The sequence below is a fragment of the Sorex fumeus genome, unplaced genomic scaffold, assembly GCF_029834395.1.
Source record: "Sorex fumeus unplaced genomic scaffold, SorFum_2.1 ptg000042l, whole genome shotgun sequence".
NCBI lineage: Eukaryota > Metazoa > Chordata > Mammalia > Eulipotyphla > Soricidae > Sorex > Sorex fumeus.
Genome location: NW_026606099.1, coordinates 7,054,549 through 7,060,632, shown reverse-complemented (window position 1 = coordinate 7,060,632; position 6,084 = coordinate 7,054,549).

The window sequence follows — 6,084 nt, the reverse complement described above, 5'->3', positions numbered from 1 at the left end:
TGGAGGGAAGCAGCAGTGAGCCCTGGCTATCTTGGGGTTGGCCTCGGTCTTCAGCAGTGTGAGAGCTTGGTAAAGAGGCTGTCCCTCCTGATCCTAACCTAATCTCTCTGCACAGTATCTTCCCTGCAGGAACAATGTGACGAGAATGCGCAGTGTGGCCAGGGCCAGCCGGGAAAGCAGGGAAAGGCATATGACTCTTTCTCTGGTCTTCCCACTCACCCCCGCCACCACCCGGCATCTAGAAGGGGGCAAATAAAACAATAAACCCAGCCAGGCCCAGGGAAAGGTCTGCAGCTAGAAAACGCAGCCTAGCGCGAAGCTTGGAGAGGGCGACTTCATTCACTTTCTTGGTAACTCGAACCCTACTCGAAGCACTTGATGTAGTTGATATTTAACTGGAGTGGAATGGTACTTTGTCCGGAGACTTAGGCCAGAATTTAGGTTCCAGACTTAGGCCTAGAACCCCCCAGGTGCCTGTGTTCCTGGATCAGAGCACCCCTGGGGCAGGATGGGTTTTGCCATTTTAGGAGATTAAGGGTTGGCATGACGTCTCAACTGTTGGCTAGTCCCCAGGCTCTCAGAGAGGGGAGAGCTCCAGGAGTCTGAGTCGTTTTCTCAGAGTAGCCTGGACTTGCAGTGTAGACCATCTCAAAAGGTTCAGCTGTTCCCCTCTTCACCAATCTTGCTGACAACCAGAACTGGTGCAGGGCTGGGGCTCAGCGGCAGGGCATTTGCTTTGCCTCGTGTGAGGCTCCATCCCTGGCAACGCCGAGAAATGAGTAGCAGAGCTAGGTCTCTGTCATCTGTGCCAGCTCAACTCATAGCACACTGTGGAGCCAGTGGTGCCTGGGCCAGGGAGCCCGATGTCTTCATCAGTCTCGCCACTGAGAGGATAAGCGCGTCCTTGCATCGCCTCCCTCCACTGTGTCCAGACCACCCGCAGCTGCCCAGGAGGTGGGTGCTGGGAATGTTTTCTAGGACTTAGTCTCGCCCAGTAGTGCCCCGCCTGGAGTCCAGGCGAAGAGGAATTCAAGGACCTGAGTTTGTCAGGGGGAGTCAGTTACTTCAGAAAACTAGAACTAGCAGGTGGGTTTTCACTCACAAACATGAGCATGGGGGAGAGAAGATTGGGTCCCGGTTTGTGCCCTGGGAGTAGCCCTGAAGCCAGGTGGGCACACAGGAGAGGTTGTGGGTTCTGTTCTCCCAGAAGTGAACAAGGGGAGGGACTTCGGCTCTGATGCTCTCCCCTGCCCCCACCTCCACCCCCACTGCCTGTGTCTCTCTCAACGCTCCCAGCTCCCACGGGTCCTGCTGGCCAATTCTCACATTCTCCCGTGTGGGGAGGACAGGCAGTCTCCCAGCAGGACAATGCCAAGGCCATACCAGTCTGCAGGCGCCACTCTGCATCCAGGGAGTGTCAGGGGTCTTGAAATATGCTCACAACAGAGCTCTGGGGTCCGTAATCTCTGGTCCCGGGGCCCACACATCCCTGGTCCCAGGGCAGCAGCTGTGGGCCTGAGGTGGGAGTTTGACTTAGTTTTAGTGGCCTCAGGCTCTGACGGGAGTTGAGAGATTTGTTTTTGAAAGCACCTTTTCGGACCTAGAGCAGAAGTCTCAGTGTCTCCTTTGCTTTGGAAAGGCAGGAGGAAAAGGTCAGAAATGAACGAGTGTGCGTGCGTGTGTGTGTGTGTGTGTGTGTGTGTGTGTGTGGTTTTTGTTTCTTTTTATTATTATTATTATTATTTTTTTGTTTGTTTTTTGGGTCATGCCCGGCGATGCACAGGCGTTATTCCTGGCTCATGCACTCAGGAATCACTCCTGGCAGTGCTCTGGGGACCATATGGGATGCTGGGAATCAAACCCGGGTCGGCTGCGTGCAAGGCAAACACCCTATCCGCTGTGCTATCGCTCCAGCCCCTGTTTTTGTTTTAAATGAAAGAAAGACCAAAACTTTCTGTGGCCTGGGGTGGTTGTTTCTTCACTAACCATGTATTTCATCTGGCTGGGGTCACAGAAAGGATTGTTCCAATGACTCAAGGGATACACTTGAATTTGGAATGACAGACCCTGACATTTCTGTGTCCTTGGAAAGTTGGTCACCTTTGTGTGCTTAGACTCCTTCTTGATTACGTTAGGCCAGGCTCTGACACTGCGGTTTGGACTGTCCGCTCGACACAGGGCAAGGCTTGCTGAGGGCTGGAGTGAGGGGCGGGAGGGGAACGGGGGGAGAAGCACTTGATGTAGTTGTGTGAAATAAACAGTATTTTTCTTTTGTACTGGTCTGCTTTTCCTCCTTCATCTCCACGTCAAAGCCACAGAAGTGCCCAGAGAAGCCTTTGCTGTCAGAGCTTGTAGCCTGGACAGGGGAGCGGGCACATGCAGGAGATCTGGATTCAGTTCCTTGCAACACAGAATCCCCTGAACCCCTTCTCAGGATTAGCCCCGAACACCATTGTGTAAAGGCCTCAGACCCCCCAACAGAACAAAGCCGAGCAAGAAAGCCCTATTCTCTGGAGCTCATGTTTGCACATGGACCCCCAAGCTGGGAGAAGCACCATGAGTAACCCTTGAGCACTGCCAGGTGTGGCCCCAAAACCAATCTCCCTCTTAGAACTTGAAAGAGGAAGCTTCCGTTTCTCCTTGCTAGCTGCTGCAAGTGGCTTCATTTCAGTTTTCCCCAACCTATGTTTTATTATTATTTTTTTATTTTTTTATTATTATTACTTTTTTATTTCGAATACCCATCCCTCCACCAGTGCCCATTTCCCACCACCATGGATCCTAGTATCCCTCCACCCCCCATCCCCCCTATCCCACCCTGCCTCTGTGGCAGGGCATTCCCCTCTGTTCTCTTTCTCCTTTTGGGTGTTGTGCCAACCTACGTTTTAGTCTCTTTTTGAGACTGGGGAAGTTTACAATTTCCAAAGACTGTAAATTCTGCCCTCCTTAGGATCACAGGAGACTACGAGAAAGGATCAATACCTGGGCACTGTCGTACCGTAGCACTGTCCTCCCGTTGTTCATTGATTTGCTCGAGCGGGCCCAGTAACTTCTCCTTTGTGAGACTTGTTGTTACTGTGTTTGGCATATCGAATACGTCACGGGGAGCTACCTGGGCATATGGCGAAATATAAATGAAAGGGTCTTAAACAAACAGTCCCCAGCAGCCTAAGTGGGAATACAGGATGTTAATCTTACCCCCCCCTTTTTTTTTTGCTTTTTTCAGGGGAGGGTCACACCCAGCAATGCACAGGCGTTATTCCTGGTCTTGCACTCAGAAATTACTCTGGCGGTGCGCAGGGGACCATATAGGACCATATAGGAATCGAACCCAGGTCGACAATGTACAAGGCAAATGCCCTACCCACTGTACTATTGCTCTAGCCCCTGTTAATCTTATCTTAGCAGCGCAGCACAAATGAGCCATAAATTAACACCTCTGGGAAATAAATGGGAATTCTCTGACATTTTGAAAAGTAGCATCAAGACCCCGCTTTCCTCTCAAAACTCTACAAAAGGAATCATGCATAACTCAGTCCTGTACTGAATTCCTCTTCTGCTGGGGAGTTTCTTTCTCTTCTACTTCCAATAGTCCTATTTTCTAACTCTAATTCTGATCATCTTTGTCACTCAATATTTCTTGAACATTTCAATATTCTTGAGAATATTGAAGAACTTGGGAATCATGGATGAACACAGAGACCTTCAGTCACTGCTTCTGCATCAAAATCAAACACCCAACACAGAAAGCCCTGGTCCACCCTCACATCTATGACCGTCCCTATGGGGTACTGGATCAAGGGCTATGTTTTTTCTCCTTCTAGAACTCAGCTGGTACCTAAGATCCCAGAATTATTTGCTTCCTGGTCCTCCTCTGCACAGTTGGTGGTGATGGTGGTGGGGGCAGCCAAGTTGTCAGGCTTTGACGGGCAGGCTATGCAGGCCTGAGGGTGTACAAACACACAGACTGTGTAGTGTGTGTTGGGCGTGAGGGGGACGAGTACGCAGATGCAGGCTGGGAATCTGGAAAGGGCAGCACTTTTTTGTGTGATTTGGGGCCACCTCCAACAATGATGCAGTTACTCCTGACTGCACTCAGGAATCTCTCCTAGACTGATGAGGGCTGGGGATGTAGTCCAACGGTAAACTTCATGCTTTCCATGTCAAGGCATGAACTCTTCTTTTTTTTCAGGTTTTGGCATATTGAATTCGCCATGGGTAGCTTGCCAGGCTTTGCCGTGTGGGCGAGATACTCTCGGTAGCTTGCCGGGCTCTCCGAGAGGGGTGGAGGAATCGAACTCGGGTCGGCCATGTTGGCCGCATGCAAGGCACACGCCCTACCTGCTGTGCTATCGCTCCAGCCCAAATGGGTAATTTTTTAATTTTAGCCAAGGACTATTCATCCACAGGGTGTACGGTACAGGCATACACATCATCCACCATTCACAAGCTATACCATACAGGCTTACACACCAACCACTATCCTACAGGCTGTATGGTACAGGCATACACTCCATCCACCATTCACAGGCTGTACGGTACAGGCATCCATGCCATCAGACAGACAGACAGACAGACAGACAGAGATAGACACGCAGAGTAGCAATGAGAAGCAGACATGTCTGTCTTGTCATGTTCAGGACCAGGTCGCAGGATTCTGCAGCCTTATTGGCCTGGGGCCCAGATGTTTCCCACCCCTGATGTCACTATCACGTAAATGTGATAAGGGGGTCTTCATCTGTGTCCTTTCCAGGCCTGTGAATATTACTGCCACCTGAGCTGGGCGAGAGTGCATGTCTCTCTCTGCCCGTGTTAAGTTCTGGTCCTCTACCTACCCTTTCTCTACTCCACTCAGGCCACCTCACAGTGATCAGACCCGGACTACTGCAGCCAGAACAGTGACAATGATTTCAAACATGCAGCATTTCCGAGTCGGCCCCGGTGCTGAGCCACGGCCCCATTTTCACCGCAGTCACCTGGTATTGGTGTAAGGCTCAGAGATCAGAAGAGCTTTACAGCTCTCCGAATTAATGGGGGGGAAATCAAATAGATCCCAACTCTTGCTTCTGCCTAGATCTCAGTGTGCTCAAGGGTTGCAGCTCACCCCAGCTTGTGACCTGCCAGTAGCCAGGCCAGGAGTGTTTGGTTGGTGCACCTGGCGGGTAGATGCGATAGAGAGGACGGAAGCGTTTCCGGTGCTCACTGCAGGTTATTAGTCAAGGGGGAACTGAGGCCTTTGCTTAGCGCTGCAGGATTTACACTGGTGTGTGAGTACGTGGAATTTGGGCAGCAGTGGTCAGCTCTGACCGAAGACAAGTGGCTCCCAATAGCTTCCACCAGAGGAGGTGGAAGCTGTTATTTCTGGCTCAAACCAGTTAAATGTGGTCCCCGGAAGTTGGCTCAGGAAGACTTTAAAGAAAGTGGGGTGGTTTGATGCCCAGGTCCAGGCCTTCTGCAGTGCCATAAAGGGCTGTTGAGGGGAAGCTAACATCTCACAAATGGTGCAGGGACAAGAGATGAGGGAGACGGAACCCAAGGCTGCTTGGAGCTGGGTGAAAACTTGATTTCCTTCCCTCTCTACTGCAGGAAGCTTCAGAGAAGCCAGGCTGGCCTCACAGATTTCCTGGGTGGGAAGTGCAGAGTTAAAGCTAGGTAATGCCTGCCAAAGGCCCGGAGTGATAGTATGAGGGGTAGTACTATCTCATGTAGTACTTGCAACGGGTTCAATCTCCAGCATTCCATATGGTCCCGTGAATTCTGCCAGGAGTGATTCCTGAATGCAGAGCCAGAAGTAACCCCTGGGCATTGCCAAGTGTGGCCCAACAACTTCCCCACTCCCCAAATCAAAGGCTGCCAAGAGCCAGAGAGCAGGTAAGGTGCCTGCCACATTTGATCCCTGCCACCGCATACGGTTCTCTAAGAACTTCTAGGAGGGACTGTGACCACTGCTGCAGAATGAGACAGAAGTAAGTCCTGTGTGCCACCAAGTGTCACCCAGCCTACACACACTCCCTGTCCCTGGCTGCCCAAATGAAAGCACTGTCGCACTGTCCTCCAGCTGTTCATCGATTTAATTGAGCGGGC